At 35.3% G+C, this 18617-nt stretch overlaps 1 long non-coding RNA gene across 2 annotated transcripts in view; it reads right to left on the reverse strand.

Moving 5' to 3' along the window:
- The window catches only part of LOC141662026 (uncharacterized), a 31309-nt gene extending 18738 nt beyond the window's left edge, over positions 1 to 12571 (reverse strand). For both annotated transcript variants that reach the window (XR_012550216.1, XR_012550217.1), the window contains exons 1-3: positions 12211 to 12571; positions 11885 to 11960; positions 11667 to 11770 (exon numbers count right to left, since the gene is read on the reverse strand). This is a non-coding gene — a long non-coding RNA (uncharacterized LOC141662026). The remainder of the gene's footprint in view (positions 1 to 11666; positions 11771 to 11884; positions 11961 to 12210) is intronic.
- Between the last annotated feature and the right edge of the window lie 6046 nt (positions 12572 to 18617).

Here is an 18617-nt window from a genome sequence, read left to right on the forward strand (position 1 = left end):
AAAAGTTTGGAAAACCCAATTCTCTCCACCTCCTTCCTCCTCCTTAACATCGTTTTCTTGGTGGATACCGGTGGAGTGCTTCACACTTGAGGAGCAACTGCTAAGGATCTCTGATCGTTGTCTCTTAATTATATTAAAAGGTTAGATTCGATCCCTCGAATTTTTATTCACGATTTATATGCTTTTATTTGGATTTTGTATGTGTAAAAGTGTTTTGCCATGCCCCCGCTGCGTTAAAAATCCAATACTTAGAAGCTCCAACAGCACCAAATCCTTCACCAACACCTGTTACTGATGCTGTTCAAACTCCAGAATTATCTAAGACACCTTCTCTGCATCTAGATACTGATGATCAGACTTTAGGTGAGCATCAGGATATGGCTGTTGATCAGAACTTAGAACAAGATCAACAATTAGAGGATGCTGAAGCCTCCATTGCTAATCACACTGTTGTCTTATCAGAAGATACTGATTCTTTAAGTTCTGATGCTGCACATGCTGGAGATACTGGTGATGCTGCTCCAACTGTAGATGCTGATGAAGCAGGTCCTTCAGGACTTACTCCTCAACAGACTCTTCCTAAGTCTGAACTGGTTAAGCTTAGGGGTGTAACGCATTCCAGGAATGTGTTACACACCTGTGGCGCATTCACGGAATGCGTTACACCCTTTAATGGCTTAAAAGGGGTGTAACGCATCACCGGAATGCGTTACAGGGCTTGTAACGCGTTCCTGTAATGCGTTACAGCCCTTCTGTTGATTTTAAAATTGGTTTTCTGGGAGTTTCGTAACTCCGTTTTAGGCGTGCAATATACCGTTGGATTCGTTTTTTCAAGACGGATCTAATGGAGTGATCAATTTTAGTTTATATAAAAGTTTTGAACTGTTTATATTTCCATGAAGTGTTTTAAAGTTGTTTTTGACTGTTTTAATTGATTTTAAATGCTTCATGTGATACATAGAGATGTATAATGTTTAGACTAATGTGCTAGATGATGTAACATGCCTACCTTGATGTTTATTCATGTTGATATATGTGATATATGCTTAGTTTATCATGCGATGATAGATTTAGGTGAACTTAAATAAACATAAGGCGTTTGTTAGACAACCTAGTTTAGTGAAATTGTTTCATAACCTTAAGAACAATATTATGAATACAATCATGAGATTCTTGTGTTTGTGAAACACGTAATTGAATATGAATTTTCGATATGAGAGAAAGGATGATTCTGTCAACAACAGATTTCTATCTGTAAGAAAGGGTTATTAAGTGACGCCTCTTGACAATGCTCCACCCGATCTGAGAATCGTCTGATTATTGATTATTGATTTAAAATATTTAATTTAAAAGGAAGAATCTCTTTATAATATGATTATGATTGTAACATAATATAATCCCTCTAAAATTAAATAATATCAAGTAGTAATTGGCCAATGATACAACGGGCTTGTGTTGGTCATAGCCTTCTAACATGGTAGAAAGTAGTTCTTATTTTTGAATCATTGTCATTTCGTGCCACAGCCGAGGGCTTTGATTTCGAAATAAGAAATACTTGTCTATTACATAGAGATGTGTACATTGAATAAGAATCTAAAGGTCGTTACGTGCCACAGCCGTGGGCCTTTGGGGACTGATTCAATTGTACGGAATGTTGGGTTAGACTTGACTTAGAATATTGAGTTTGTCGTGCCACAGCCGTGACTCAATTATTCAAGAGGCTAAAGTTTGATTAAGGAATAACATTAGATGTAATTGACAAGAGTTGTCTGCCTATTGAACATTACATGGCGTTTCGTGCCACAGCCGGGGTTGTGTAATGGAATGTAGGATCCCTATTCCCACTAGCATTATGAATGCTTAATTTTTCATGTAGGGGGTTGAATAAATTAGGAAAACTAGTGGGAGCCACTTATGAATAAAGACCCGATTCATATAGTATTTTGAAATGAAATCGAATATTTGCTAAGTGTTGTTATGTGTTTATCATTTACAGATTTACTTTGTATGTTATGTCTTCTGCACTATCACTCAGGAGCATACTAGATGCTCACAAATTGAATGGTCCTAATTATGCTGACTGGCTTCGAAACTAGAGAATTGTTCTCAGGATTGAGAAGCTGAAATACGTGATTGACTCACCTAAGCCTACTAAACCTGCTAGCGATGCGCATAATGATGAACATGTTGTGTATCATAAGTGGATAGATGATGCAAATGTTGCTCAATGCATCATGCTAGCTTCCATGAACATTGAGCTACAGAAGCAACATGAGCATATGGATGCTCACACTATCCTCATGCATCTACAAGATTTGTATGATGTGGCGGGGAGGACAGCTCGATATGAGATATCGAAGGAGCTATTCGGTTGTAGGATGTTTGAGGGATCATCTGTGAATGACCATGTACTTAAGATGATCAATTTGATTGAACGTCTTGGACAACTTGGTTTTGCCATGGATGGGGAGTTGAGCCAAGACTTGGTCTTGCAATCGCTTCCGAGTTCGTTCTCGCAGTTTGTTGTGAACTTTCACATGAATAAGTTGGATGTCAGCCTGCCTGAACTCCACAACATGTTGAAGACTGCAGAATTGAATTTTCCCCCTAAGAAGAGTTCTGTTCTTCTAATTGGTGAAGGTTCCAATCCTAAGAAAAGGAAGAGGAACCCTTCCAAGAAGAAGAAAGTAGGTGAGAAAACGCCGGTTCCACCAAAAGCTGAAGACCCCAAGAGCAAAGTTGTTTGCTTTCACTGTAACAAGGTGGGGCACTGGAAGAGGAACTGCAAGGTTTACCTTGCAGAATTGAAGAAGAAGAAGGGTAGTGAGACTACCGCTTCTAATTCAGGTATGTTCATGATAGAAGTGAATATGTCATTTCTACTTGGTATTAGATACCGCCTGTGGTTCTCATATCTGTAATTTGTTGCAGGGACCAAGGAGAAGTAGGACTCCTGAGGAAGAGGAGGTGATTCTACTGATGGGAAATGGAGCAAGAGTTGCTGCTGAAAATGTAGAATCATTTCATTTACATATGCCTACGGGCAAGACTATTTTTTAAATAAGTGTTATTTTGTTCCCTCGATTGTGAGGAATATTATTCCCATGTTAGACTTGGATGGATTTTCATTTATTATTGAGAATAATGAATGTTCTATTCTTAGAGATAATATTCTTTATGGACGTGGTACTTTAAATAATGGTCTGTATATATGTGACATAATTTACTTCAGATTGAACAAACTAATAAAAGAAAAGGGAAGATGAAAATCTCACTTTATAGTGGCATTGTAGTCTCCATTTAGTAGACATAGAGAGAGGGCTGCAAATTTGCTAGGAATGGTACACACAGATGTATGTGGACCAATGTCTACGCAAGCCATGGGTGGATTTTCATACTTCATTACTTTCATAGATGATAGATCTGGATTCGGATATATGTTTGATGAAACACAAGTCTGAGGCCTTTGAAAAGTTCAAAGAATATAAGTATGAAGTGGAGAAACAAACCAAACATAGTATCATAATTCTTCGATTAGATCGAGGTGGTGAATACTTGAATGGAGAGTTTCTGGATTATCTCAAAGTAAATGGTATAGTCTCCCGGTGGACTCCTCCAGATTGGTATCTGAAAGGAGAAATCGAACTTTGTTAGACATAGTTCGGTCGATGATGAGCTATGCAAATCTTCCAGTATTCCTATGGGGTTATGCATTGGAAACCTCAGCATATTTACTGAATAAGGTGCCTTCCAAATCTGTTCCTCAAACTTCATATGAGATATGGAAAGAAAGGAAACCGAGTCTTAAACACGTTATGATTTGGGGATGTCCAGCTTATGTCAAGAAAGTTGACCCAGATAAGCTGGAATATCGATCCGGAAAATATAGTTTTATGGGATATCCTAAAGAGACTTTAAGGTATTACTTTTACACCGATCATCGGGTGTTTGTCTCCAGACATGCTACCTTCTTGGAAAAGGAGTTTATCCTTGAAGGAAACAGTGGGAGCAAAATTGAACTTGATGAAGTTCAAGAAGCACAAACTACTACGGATCAAGTGGAAACACCTGTTCTGACTGAACAACCTTTTGTGGAACAGCCCATTCATAGATCAGGGAGAGTGTCTCGCCAACCTGAGAGGTAATATGGCCTTGTCATTGAGAATGACAATAAGTTGTCGATCATTGATGATGACGACCCTGTGACCTATAATTAGGCTATTAGTAGTGTTGACTCAGAGAAATGGCATAGTGCCATGAAATCCAGAATGGAATCTATGTATACGGTATACAAAAGATAGATTATAGCAGATGGCCAGGTGGAGACCTTTAAGGTCAGGCTTTTGGAAAAAGGATTCAAACAAAGGCAATGGATTGACTTTGATGAAACTTTTTGCCTGTAGCCCTGTTAAAATCAGTTCGGATTTTGCTTGCGATTGCTGCTTACTACGACTATGAGATCTGGCATATAGCCAGATGGTTTTCCTTCCAAGAGAAATGAAAACCTAGTGTGTAAGCTGCTGCGAACCATATGTGGTTTAAAGCAGGCTTCTCGAAAGATGGAACATTCATTTTGATGAGACAATTAAAGAGTTTGATTTTATCAAAAACGAAGATGAACCATGCGTTTACAAAAGGGTTAGTGGGAGCGCGGTAACATTTCTTGTATTGTATTGAATTAGAGTTGACACACATAACAACATAGCAGACCCACTCACAAAGCTACTTTTTGAAAGTCACTTTGATCGTCATAAAGATGAGATGGGTATTAGATACCAGAGTGATTGGCTTTAGTACAAGTGGGAGATTGAAAGGAATATGTCCTAAGTCCAATCATGTATAAGGATTTAGGAATAACTTTTATGTAATCAGTTTTGATTTCATTGATATTAATAAAGACTTATTTTGTTTTTATTACGGGCTTTATCTATTTAAGTGTTTAAATAAGATATATCATAGTTTAGAGTAAAGCTTTTTATGGATTATGATGAGATCATAATAGTGAGACCTAAAAAGATGATAACTCTAAACTTAAATAGTTCCTGGTCATAGGATTACTAACTGGTAATAATCCGCAAAGATCGGTACATACTATGCTTGCTTCATTATGAAGGATGTCTGTTCTCATAGACATTTGTGTGGTGACACTATAGCTAGTATGTAGGTGCTTATTATAGAATAAGTTCACTGAACATGACTCGCCTAGCTGAACAACTGATGGAGTTCACTCACGTGTCAGCAGTTGTTCGCTTAGTGATAGTTGTACAAGTATCCTTAGACTTGAGGTCATCATAGTCATCTTGTGTACACTGAACTATGCTTTGGTTTAGTTCTTAGTCTCCAGGGACAATTATTAGGGCTCTTCTGGGTATAGGAATTTGTACACGAAGATAGTGTATGATCAATAAAGGATCTACCCCTTCCAGTGAAGGAAGCGAATGTTCAAGGCTGATCCACTTATGCTAGTTCAGGAATCTCTGGCCAGAGTAAATGAAATTAGAAAGGAGTTTCTAATTTGCATAGAACTACGCATAGTAAATGGTAAGCAAGTGATTGAATTAGATAGGCTTGACACGAGATCCATGCCTTGTATTTAATCGGGACATTGTAGGCTAGAAGGAGTTTATTGTACGGTAACTATTCACTGACAGGTTCTTGGTATTCTAAGCAGTGAATTCATATTATCCGGATAGTCGCGATATGTTGAGAAACATCACTCACGATGTAGAATAAATGTGATTAATTAATTAATCATATTTAATAAATTAGAGAATTTATATGAATAATGATAAAATAGTTTAATTATTATTTATTTCTACTACCGGCTTAATATTGAACCTACAGGGTCACACCATAAAAAGAGAATGATTTAATAGTGGAGGAATTAATTAATAATGGCTAATAATTATTTATTTGTGAAATAAATAATTAATTGGCAAATTTAATAATTGATTAAATGAGATTTAATTGATTATAAATTAATTAAGAAAAGTTCTTAATATTATTAATTAAAGGATTTAATTTTTGGAAATTAAATCAAGAGAGAGAATTATTTCTAAAGTGTTTAGAAAAAGGATTAATGATTAAAAGGTGTTTTAATTATTAATGAGAATAATAAATGGGATAATAATAATAATATTTATGGGAAAATTTCAGCTGAAAATTTTGTCTATAAATACACTATTGTAGACCCTATTTTATTCGAACCCACATCGAACCCGAAAACCCAAAAAGTTTGGAAAACCCAATTCTCTCCACCTCCTTCCTCCTTCTTAACATCGTTTTCTTGGTGGATACCGGTGGAGTGCTTCACACTTGAGGAGCAACTGCTAAGGATCTCTGATCGTTGTCTCCGAATTATATTAAAAGGTTAGATTCGATCCCTCGAATTTTTATTCACGATTTATATGCTTTTATTTAGATTTTGTATGTGTAAAAGTGTTTTGCCATGCCCCCGCTGCGTTAAAAATCCAATACTTAGAAGCTCCAACATCACCAAATCCTTCACCAACACCTGTTACTGATGCTGTTCAAACTCCAGAATTATCTAAGACACCTTCTCTGCATCTTGATACTGATGATCAGACTTTAGGTGAGCATCAGGATATGGCTGTTGATCAGAACTTAGAACAAGATCAGCAATTAGAGGATGCTGAAGCCTCCATTGCTACTCACACTCTTGTCTTATCAGAAGATACTGATTCTTTAAGTTCTGATGCTGCACATGCTGGAGATACTGGTGATGCTGCTCCAACTGTAGATGCTGATGAAGCAGGTCCTTCAGGACTTACTCCTTAACAGACTCTTCCTAAATCTGAACTGGTTAAGAAGTTTGTTACCGGAGAAGCACCAGTACCTTGGAGTGAAACTCGTGCAGGTCAGGAGTGGACTAAGGAATGAAACTCAGTTTCATGTGTTCCAACTGACAAGCATCTTGCTGAGCACTTGACTAAAGCTGATGAAATGTTAAATTTTGATGATTTCAAAACTCAGCTTAGAGTCACTGCATTGAGTAATAAACATTTACAAGGTCTTCATTCAACTACTCATGCAGAGCTACACAAGATTCAGGAGAACTTTATCAAACAGGAATAAGTTTGGAAAATTGATAAGAAAAAGTTCTTCCAACCTACCATTGACAGGATTGCTTATATTGAGAAGACTCGAGATCATCAACAAGCTCAGATTGATGAAATTCTGAAAAATCAAGCTTCTCAGCAATCACAACTAACTGAAATCCAATCCTCAGTGGAATTGCTTCTCTCTCTTCTACTACCTGCTGATGCCAAAAAAGGGGGAGAAAGTGATTAAGTCCAAATGCAAGACTGACAAGACACTGACTGGAAAGGATAATGAAAAAGATGATCAAGGAAGCTATGGAATGGGTAGAGGTCATAGTCAAGGTAGAGGATTCACATCAAGACAAGCTAGTCACAGGACAAGTTCTGATACTGGGAAAAGAATAAGTTCTGCTGCTGGTAAAAGGATAAGTTCTGATGAACTTCTAGATCTTGATGAGGAAATGTCAAGACAGTTATTTCTTCAGGAAAATCCAGGAATGGACTTGGAAAGTTTAAAGGAAGAAGAAGCCAGGCTTAAATCAGAGAAAGTAATATCTAAATCCGAAGCTTCTGGTAAAAAGCCACTTCCAAAACTCAAAGGCATTGTGATCAAAGAAAGGACACATACTGAAGCAACATTGGCTAGATCACAACCACAGATAGATCCAAGATCCAAGGGTAAAGAAAAGGTTGGTGAACCTATCAAGGTTTATGTACCTCCTGAGGATGAAGAAATTACTGATGAAAAGGATGATCTTGCTCTGACTTCAAGAAAAGTTCTTAAAACAACCTCTGACATGGCTCAAGTTGTTCAGAGTCAAGAAATTGTAAGTTCTGATATTCAGAAGAAGCAAGTAACCTCTGACATAGCTCAAGTTAACTTGATATCAGAAAATAGATCAAAGACACTCCTACCAGGATTCACTAAAGCAAAACAGACTCAATCTTTGAAGACTACTGCAAGTGGTTTTGAAGCTAGAGTAGTTACTGGAAAGGAAGCAAGAGATAAAACTGGATTGGGAAGTGCTGATGAAAGAAGAGTACACAACACTACCAATGATCCAACTTCCTTGAGTGAACCAGGTATTGGAGCAACTCCTGAGAGATTGAATCAACTGGAATCTGTACAGATGGTTTACCATATCTACTTGAAAGAATACATCATGTTGTATTTCATGACAGATGGTAGGGTTTATCATATAAGACAAAATGCCATTCCATTGAAGTATTTTGAAGAATTGGAGCATGTACTTTTCTTACTTCAAGTGGATGACAGAATAACAGGGATTGCTGCAAACTACTTAAAAGAACAGATTCAGAGACAGAAAAGGCTTTATTCTGTTAAGTCTGACAGCATATATGTTCCAAAGTACAGAGATCACAATGGTGATATTGTTGATATGAAGCCTAATACTGCACAGATCAGAACATATCTTGGTATTAAGGGACTTGAATTCAATCTAGAGTCTGACAAAGCTTATGTCATAAGACTAGATCAGGAGTTGAGAAAAGCAAAGATCAATGATCTCAGAGCTGCAATCTTTCAAACTGGTGAAGATACTGCAGAGCTTAAAGATGCCAAAAGGAGAATGATTGATGAACTCAGATATGCTGAGAAATGTTTGTTGAAGAACTATCTCAGAACAACTCCTGACATCAGAGAGATCAGATGATGAAGCCAAGTCGAAGATCTACAACTGCTTAAATTCTGATATTTATACAGACTGAAGTTGTTATCAGAAGTTGATATTGGTAAAGCTTTAAGGACTGTAAGTTGTAGTTATCTAGTCTAATTCTCATACATTTGTACTTAATGTTTTTGACATCATCAAATATCTGTTAAACTTGTATATTATGCTAATTTACAAGTTGGGGGAGATTGTTAGATATATCTGATAATGTCATGGCTAATATAATTTATGTTTAGATTTCAGATCTTATTTTACAGGACAAATCAGTACTTAACTGTTGATCAGTACTTATACTGGAAGTCAGGACTTAAGGATATCAGTACTTATGTTATCAGGAGATAATCATCAGAAGATAGATATCAGAACTTAAGTGCTGAAGGACGATCAGATAAGGACAGTAGCTGATTAAAGGAAAGAAGATTGAGATAAACATAAGGAGAGATATGCATGAAGAAGGAATTCCGTGAAGAATGGAATACTTGGAAGAAAAGATATCTGATTGATATATTTTAGGAAGCAGAATTATATTCCATATAAATTAGCGATTATCTTGTAACTGTGTAGTATATAAACACAGACATAGGGTTTACACTAAAAGTGTTATCATTATTCGAGAAGATTATTCATTGTAACCCTAGCAGCTCTCGTGATATTTGTTCATCACTGAGAGGTAACAGTTTCATACTGTAACAGAGTTTATTGTTTTAATAAAGTTTGTTTTCTGTTACTTATTATATTAAAGTTCGATTTGATTGTATTGTACACTGTATTCACCCCCTCTACAGTGTGTGTGTGACCTAACATGTTAATAATCAAGTGTGTCCTTGCATTTTTATTAAACGATCATCAACTGGTTTTGTTATTATTGCTGTATATGTGGATGATTTGAATATTATCGGTACTACTGAAGATATTACTAATGCTGCTAACTATTTGAAAAATGAGTTTGAAATGAAAGATCTTGGAAGGACAAGATTTTGTTTAAGTATACAGGTGGAGCACTTATCTTCAGGAATATTTGTTCATCAATCAAACTACACTGAAAAGATTCTTGATCGGTTCTACATGGACAAAGCTCATCCACTAACCACACCAATGGTTGTTCGATCACTCGAGGTTGAAAAGGATCCTTTCCGTCCTAGAAAATAAGATGAAGAGACTCTTGGACCTGAAGTTCCATATCTCAGTGCAATTGGCACTCTCATGTATCTTGCAAACAACACACGGCCTGATATTGCATTTGTAGTGAACCTGTTGGCAAGATTTAGTTCTGACCCTACTAAAAGGCATTGGGATGGAATAAAACATATATTCAGATATCTTCGAGGGACAATCGATCTTGGACTATTCTTCCCAAACAATTCAAGATCACGGCTAGTTGGATACGCAGATGCTGGATACATGTCAGATCCTCATTTTGGGCGATCACAAACAAATTACCTATTTACATATTGTGATACTGCTATCTCTTAGAAGTCTACAAAACAGACTATGGCTGCAACTTCATCAAACCACGCAGAATTACTAGCAATTCATGAAGCAAGCAGAAAATGTTTTTGGCTAAGGTCGGTCATTCAACATATTCGAGAATCATGTGGATTATCAAGTATTTCAGACAGTCCTACTGTTCTATTCGAGGATAACTCGGCCTGCATCAAACAACTTAAGGAAGGATATATTAAAGGGGACTGAACAAAACACATATTGCCAAAATTCTTCTACACTCATGAACTTCAAGAAAATGGTGATATTGATGTTCAACAAGTTCGCTCATGCGATAATCTGGCGGATATACTTACAAAGTCACTACCTACATCAACATTTGAGAAGCTGAGAAATAATATGGGTATGCGGAGGTTAAAAAGTTTGCTACATCAAAATGTCAGAATGTGAGACGTTTTATTCAGGGGGAGGTTGTACTCTTTTTCCTTCGTCAAGGTTTTTATCCCACTGGGTTTTTCCTTGCAAGATTTTAACGAGGCAGTCAATCTTTGCAATAACTCGCATTTGACAATCAAGGGGGAGTGTTAAAATATTTGAATAAATATAAAGTGATTGTCAAAGTGTATCGAGGAAGTCTCTCAAATCTTATCGAGGAAGACTTGTAAAGCTTATCAAGGAAGTCAAGCTTATTGAGGAAGTTTTGTAATACTTAATAAAGAAGATTTGAATAGCTTACTTAGTAAGCCTTGTAAACCAACTACTATAAATAGCTCATTTAGCTAATGAAATGAAACATAACTTTTCTCTCCATCTTCTATTCTCCTATACTTCCTCTACATTAAACATAACTAATATTTTCAATTCAAGGTTTATAACAGTTGGAGAGGAAAATAAAGGGGGAAATTGCGCTGCTCTTTTTTCGGAAACGTACCTAATACATCAGTTGCTTTAAAAAACGATGTCTAACATACTAAAAGACATCGGTTTAGTTCAAAACAATATAAAAAATACTTTTGACATCGGTGTACACTTGAACCGATATCTAAAGACTAAAGAGTGATGTCTATTCTACTTTTTCTAGTAATATTTCCAATGGCTGTAATTAAAAAAATAGTTATAAGAACCGCGGAGGTTCCGTAGAAATTACCTTTTTACCCTCTTATCACGGACCGTGAATATTGTATTCGGTTGGGACTTGATGTTAATGTAGGGGTCTATTTTCACTTAGTAAATATAAATTTATTTCAGGTATCAACCGCGGACATTGTCCACGGCCTGTCTTTATGGACCGCTGATAATAGCGGTTCATATATATATATATATATAAATCACAACTGTTGGATTTATCCAACAGATAAAAAATCGTTTGTTATATAAAGCGTCCTTGACAAACCGTTGCCAGGGACTTTCCCAGTATGCTACACCCTGTATCAAAGATTCAGGCCAAATAGAAAAAGATAAAGGCGCTGACCTGGGTATGGGCTGGGGTTGGCTACAGCCCAGGTAAAATTTTAGTGACCCCTGTATTGTTCAAACTGTATGCTTTTGGACAGCTTCGGTAAGAAGATATTAGCCCTGTTAAGTAAGTGCATTAGTACTGGTACAGCCTAAAGAATAAAGAATATATGGAAATTTTGAAAAGATAAAGAATAATAACATCCCGAACTCATCCGATATATGCAAAAGTACCTTCGCGTGTGTCCCTCTTCTTGCATTCTGCTTGCACTTTCCTGACCGCTATTCTGAGCTTTTATTTTTCTGCTTTCTTTATGTGACACCCAGGAAAAAATTAGTGATACTAAGAGCACAAGTATCATTTGCTAACACATTAAGCAAGTGCAACACTATTACGTTGAGCATTGCTACTTTCAATAACTTTTTGTAACTTACATATGCAGCCTTGAAACACCAAGACCCCAAATAAATTATGATGAAATACGTTGATGACCAAATAGTATGTAACCAAGTGGACAACGTAAATGCAAAGTGCAAGTAAAGAGTAACTACTAACTCACCAGAAGATTGTTAGTCTTGATGCTTTCCCTTCATTCGAAGATGCATTACTTTGGCAGCTACTTAATTTGATGAATCTATCTGAACGATGTCCAACTTTCTTTCTCTGTCACGCATTGCTCCAGAATCAACAGAACTTTGACTACTTACTTCTGACATAAAGCTTCCATCATTGGAAAATTTATTAAGGCTTGCTAGAGTTGAAGATACGAGACTTGCACCTTCAGTGGACATCCGATGACTTCTCTCCTACCACCATGATAAAGAATCCCATCGTCTATGAATTCTCATGTTAGTTATAGGGGTGGATACCTCCTACACATTCAAATTTCAGTGAAATAATAATAATTGTTTATGCTTGAAAAATACTATCTTAGATTTATATTAATAACTGAGATAAGGATTTCACAGCTCAGTACACATCTATACAGACGTGATATGTCAACATCGGCTTAACTTTTCATTTGTTATGCTATTAATAATTTCGTGAAGATGGCCATTTTTAGCCGACATGTTAGGTATTTGATGCTGAGATAAGACATGATACATATTTCACAATAATGTATTTATATTTTATATTATTTTTTTAATTTTTAATACTGGTTACGCATGAGAGGTGGTAGTATTGTTATTATATATTAAAGATTGAAACACACAATGTAACTCCCCCAAATTCAAGGTCGGGAATTCGGGTTGTTACGATCACATAATATTGTCTAATATAAATAATTAATCCTCTTTTCACAACATTACTCGACCTTTTAACCAAACTCACACACACACAGGTTATATGCTCAGAAACATTACTAAATTAACGTTAAAATATTTAAGTTATTACAGACCAAAGGAAACTATCTCAAAAGAGTGAACGCCGAGAACAGCTCTACATGAGACTGGCTCGGGTCACAAATAGTCTTGGTTCAAGTACTCAAAAGTAAACTATCTCTACTCATCTACCTGAGGTGGCTGGCGGACGAACAGTCTACGGTACTCACGTGTGTCCCCTACCCGCTTGCGGGCAGTCGTCCTGGTTCGGGCCATGCTGGTAATCTGTTGTGATATGATATTTATAAAAGCAAGAGTGAGCACTAACTCTCAACAAGATATAGATATCCCTTATTAAAATATGATCAAATAGGGAAAAACAACCATTTAACATTGTATATTCAAGATTTCTAAAAGTTTATATGCTTGTCAATTTTATGGATAACTCAACTTTAAATGTATCATTTTAATCAGTTTATACTCGTACTCATTTCATCTCAAAATCTCAATATGATGCTTGAACCAAGATTCTCAAATGGATGTGATATATTCATCAACATCCTTATTTAAAACTCAGCCTTATCGGCCTTTTGCTGTAGGTTTCACAATAATTTATCCAAAGTGGAGGAAAAGGGACTATACTGGAATAAACCACGTACCGGTGATCATCCGAATACGAAATTTTCTCTACTAGTAGAAGGAATACAAATCTAGCCGCCTTTGGGCTTATCAAGACATTACACGATGGTTGCCCATTTCCGTGCAAGTCCGAAAGTCAATGGTCACAGAGACCATATAACTGTACATTGCGCCACTCCGCGCCTGGTCACTACCCGATACCTCTCCGTGCCGGGCAGACCACATTCCAGTCCCAAAATAATTATATCATTTACACAAAATCCTTTATCGAAGGAATAGATCGTTCTGAGTTGTCCTTTAAATAAGATGATTTATTCATCACTTTTAATTCAATTGATCATTTGGAGTTGTCGGAGTTTTGAATTTAAAATCATTTTCAAACCCTTAACTGTAGTAAAGTTTTACATATATTGTTCACTTGTTTTTCATTGAGCGAGGAAGCAAAACCCTTATGTTTCTAGACTAAGTTCCCTAAGGTTTTGATAAGGTTCAGATGATTGATCTCTCCCGAGAATTTCGAATAATTTAGAAAGTATCCTTGGGAACTATGTCTATTTTTAAATGATTTTTAAAGGTACGTAATATTAGATATTTACGGTCTCATAATATTTTTAAGAAGGGTTCAATGAATTGATAAAAAAATCTTAATTACAAAATATTTCTCAATAAGGTTCAATGAATTGATAAAAATCTTATTTAAATACTTAAGACATGATTTGACATCTTATAATTATCCTTCGAATGGTTACATGCGTTTTAAATAGAGTGAATTGATTTAAAAAAATTTCAATACCTCTTTAAGTATTTTCTGGATATTTTAGTAACTCTTTAGGTATTACTTATAAATAAATAATCAAATAGGATATCCCTTGAGTGAATATTCGATTATCTCGTATAGTTATAAATCAAATCTCAATCGTTCGCTTAATATGTATGTTACCCGAAAGTACTTTATTTATTGAAATAGAAATCTTTTGCGTCCGGCTCGTTCCGGAATTAAATCGATTTAAAATATCTCCGACTCCCACTATCTTGTATTATATTAAAATTACGCTTCAATTTCTCATACTCGTATAAAACGGAGTTTGTTTTCGTAAACAATCGCATAATTTGAATGTATTGATATCACAGACAAGCATATATTTTCAAACTGTAAATCATGACATCAATATCACAACAGTATATATAGCATGGATAATTTGTGATAGGGTTTCGTAAACTTGCCTCGAGTGCTAGGAGTGGTATGGTCTCGGGGCTTTTGTTGGCGATCTAAAATCAATAACCAGCGATCTTAGTTAGTACGCGATTATCGATTCGCTTCACTAAAACATTTTTATAAAATCAAAAAATTAATATTTTCTTAAAATTCTTTTTGGACAGTCTTTCTTGCTGCATTATTTAATTATCATGATTTTTCCAAGATTCCGAAATCATTTTTAGACTTTCAAAATCATCATGCAAGTAGCCTTTGTGCAGTTGGCTTTTCGTATGAACGCTCTACACTAAAACGGTCATAACTCCTAAACCGTAAATCCCCTCGCGACGATCCACACATATACAGAAACTACAAATCAAGATATACCCAGTAATGGCCAGTGACTCACAAGTTTCAAACATTTACATGGCCTAATACACTGCAGAAGGTAGACCAAGTGCAATAGGCTCCACATTCCATTTCTACTACTTGTTCTTGACACAATCACTAATTATGACCAACACAACACTTTTTACTTCTCAAGATCCGCCCACATACACCTTATATACTTTATCTAGCATCACATACAAGCATCACAACTCAAAAACTCAAGTACTTAGCAAGAATATGAACAAAACAACCTCACACATACACAAACTTTTAGATCTTGACACTACATCATAAATAACTCTTAAACCCACCCTTAAAACTTTAAAGAGTTGGAAGTTATACCTTCTTGAGCACTATGAGGGTTAGTACTAAGATGATTAGGGCTTGGTTTACTTGAAAAATACTTAGAAGGGCTAGATCCTTAAGAAACAAAACCAAGAAACCATGTTAGTCAAAATAGTCCATAAAGTTCTTGAACTTCAAGAATTTATTTCTCACAAACCATTAAGAATTTGGCCATGAAATCATAGACATACCTTTACTAGGATGTAAGGAAGCTTTGTGAATTTTTGTAGAATTTTTAATAGAGGGAATGATGGAGAAGTGAAGTGAAGAAGAGAGCTCTTCTCCTTTTCTGCATGAAGCAGCCGAGAGTAATGAGGGGGATGGGGGGGGGTTTGGCTTGATTTTTGTTGAAGTGTGGGAGTGTATAAGATGGGTTTGATAGTTTGTATATATGGACATAATAATCAGCAAAAGAAATGGCTTGGTTGACAATTTAGATGAGTAGAAATGGGGAGGTATGGCCTTGTACCTTCTTGTCTCCCATTTACTATTCACTTACTATTCCACTAACTATTCTAGTTAGCTTCTAATTCCCTAGTTACATCTCCTAACTACTAGTTAGCTTGGTTTTGCATGGCCAACTTGTATGGAATTAATTTCTCATTCGATTAATTATCGTACACGCGATTGTCGTTCCATTCCTATAGTTTACTCTCATAACATTTCGTTTCGTAGTGAATTCTTTTATCGCTTATAATCCTTTAACCAATTCTATTCCTTTCTCTTGATCATAGAAACACCTTGATATAATATTTATTTCACGTAGTATTCCCGGTTCTACGCCATTCCTTACGGATACGAAAATACGTAGTATAATCGTGAATCTTCGAATTCCGACGACTATTACATTCACTTATTTTCCTCGATAAACAAGAATATGATCTCGGATTTCCAAAATTCCACTATTCATATTTGTGATGAACTCTATACGTATTACATAATTAGTTCCAGTTACTATTCACTGAAATTTTAAAATATTACAAAAATCAGGGTTCTTACACACAAGGTAACACACATTCGTTATTAGAGTAATTTTTAATAATTTTTTAATTAATTAAAAGTGTCCAAGATTTAAATTAAAGTTTGGTTTCTAGGATTTCGGGCCTTTAGGCTTTAGTGACTAGGGTCTAAAGGTTCTAAACGCTAACCCCTAAACCCTTGTAGATTTTATTAATTTTTAAAAAATTATTTCTAAAATCCAAAAGGGGATTGATGAATTCTAAATATTAAACATTATTAAATTATTTGGGTCTCTTATTTAATTTCTTAATATTGTTAAAATATAAATGAGAACTATTAAATCCTAAAAAATATGTATAATTAAGTGGAGTAATTGTCGATACGTATTTTAATTCGGAGTAAAAAGCAATATATATTTGAAATTAAAACATTATAAAATAATTAACAAACAATACGCATTTTGATGTTTGGGTAAGAAAACTAAATATACATATGTCATATGCATATTATTATTATTATTATAATAATGTGAATATAGGTTTCCCCGTTACATCACAATGGACACACCAGGTGATCGTGTCCTTTCAACACTCTTTTTAATTTGATCCCGCCCAGCTTGTGCAGAATTTAACACAGTGCCGCCTTAGTTAAGAAAATTTATCAGAATAAGCATTTCTTAATCTTGTATTGGATGGGCCATTGTTGGCCAATAATTCAAAAACGGTCGTTTTTGTTTAAAAAATATTTTTGTCATTTTTTCTTTTTTCAACTCATTCCCTTCGGATTTTGAAAGATTTATAATAATTTATGGTTTTAAATGATTTTAGATGATTTTAATTTTAGGCCGATTGTTACGGAGTTGTTGAAAAATCTCATAAAGTCTTGCTGATTTAAATAATAATTTATACAATTTCATCAAGATCTTATTAGTTTTGCTAAAAATTATGTAAACATAAAACATAATAGCAAATTTATCAAAACCTACCATATCAAATAAAAAAATCATGAATTTTGAATAACACAATATTTTAATGAATTTTAAAATCTAATTTAATACCACCATATTCTATTGAACTTTTAAAATTTAAATTGAATACATTTATATTTCAAAAAACTTTTGCATTCCTTATTTAATATCATCATATTAAAAAAAAATTAGAATCCAAATCGAATAACCTATAATTTTTATAATCCAAAAAAATTCTTTAAAATACTAATCTAATACACCCCTTGTAAATATTATGGCCAATGTTCACCCTCTTCGTGAAAAACCTTCTATTATAGAATCTCATTGTTATGGATAAAAAATAATTATTTATTTATTACGCGCATTTAATATTAGGATTTGATAATTTTTGAGCTTTAAAGGTTGCCCTAATGTTTCGTGGCTTGAATCTACCCTCACAACATGCCTACGTTCCTTGGTGTATATCAAGGATCAAGCCAAAATGTAGTTCTTGGATTTGTTTGCCCTCGGGGCTAAAGATAAAACGTAGTTCTTGATTCTGCTTGCCCTCGGGGTTATGGCGGCAAGGACACACCAAGGATGTTGTGAATTTCATGTACTTCGAGGACTAGGTCTAAAACGTCGTACCATGTAATGGCCTCGTAGCTTGTGGGATGCCTTCGCGGCTTCGCGATGCTTAAAGTTAGTTGTGCTCTAGAACGTGGTTTCATGGTGGTGACGTATGGACCTCTTGTCCAAAATGTTTCCCCTTTTTATATGAGTGGATAAAACCCTTTATATAGGTGTTGATAGTCTAGGATTTAGGATATAATTAGGTGACTTGGTGGGCAAATCTCTACATTTGACTAGACTTTGGAGTCCTAGAAAGAAAAATTACTTTCCTTCTGAATTTAGGTTGCTTGGAAGCTACTTCTTATAGAAGTAGTTATTTAAATACATTTATTGGGCTTTTTAATTAGCCCATTTGTTAATTAAAAAATCAATAAATAATTAGGGTTTCAGGCCTCATCAACTGGGTTTTTCCCTTGTGTGACGGCCTCAACCCCGGGGTCAGGGGCTGACGTCACCAAAAATATGATAAATTATAACAAAAACTACTAAATAAACTTTATTATAATACACGACCCCAACCAGGAGCCGAAACAGGT

This window comes from Apium graveolens, chromosome 5, assembly GCF_009905375.1.
Source record: "Apium graveolens cultivar Ventura chromosome 5, ASM990537v1, whole genome shotgun sequence".
Lineage (NCBI taxonomy): Eukaryota > Viridiplantae > Streptophyta > Magnoliopsida > Apiales > Apiaceae > Apium > Apium graveolens.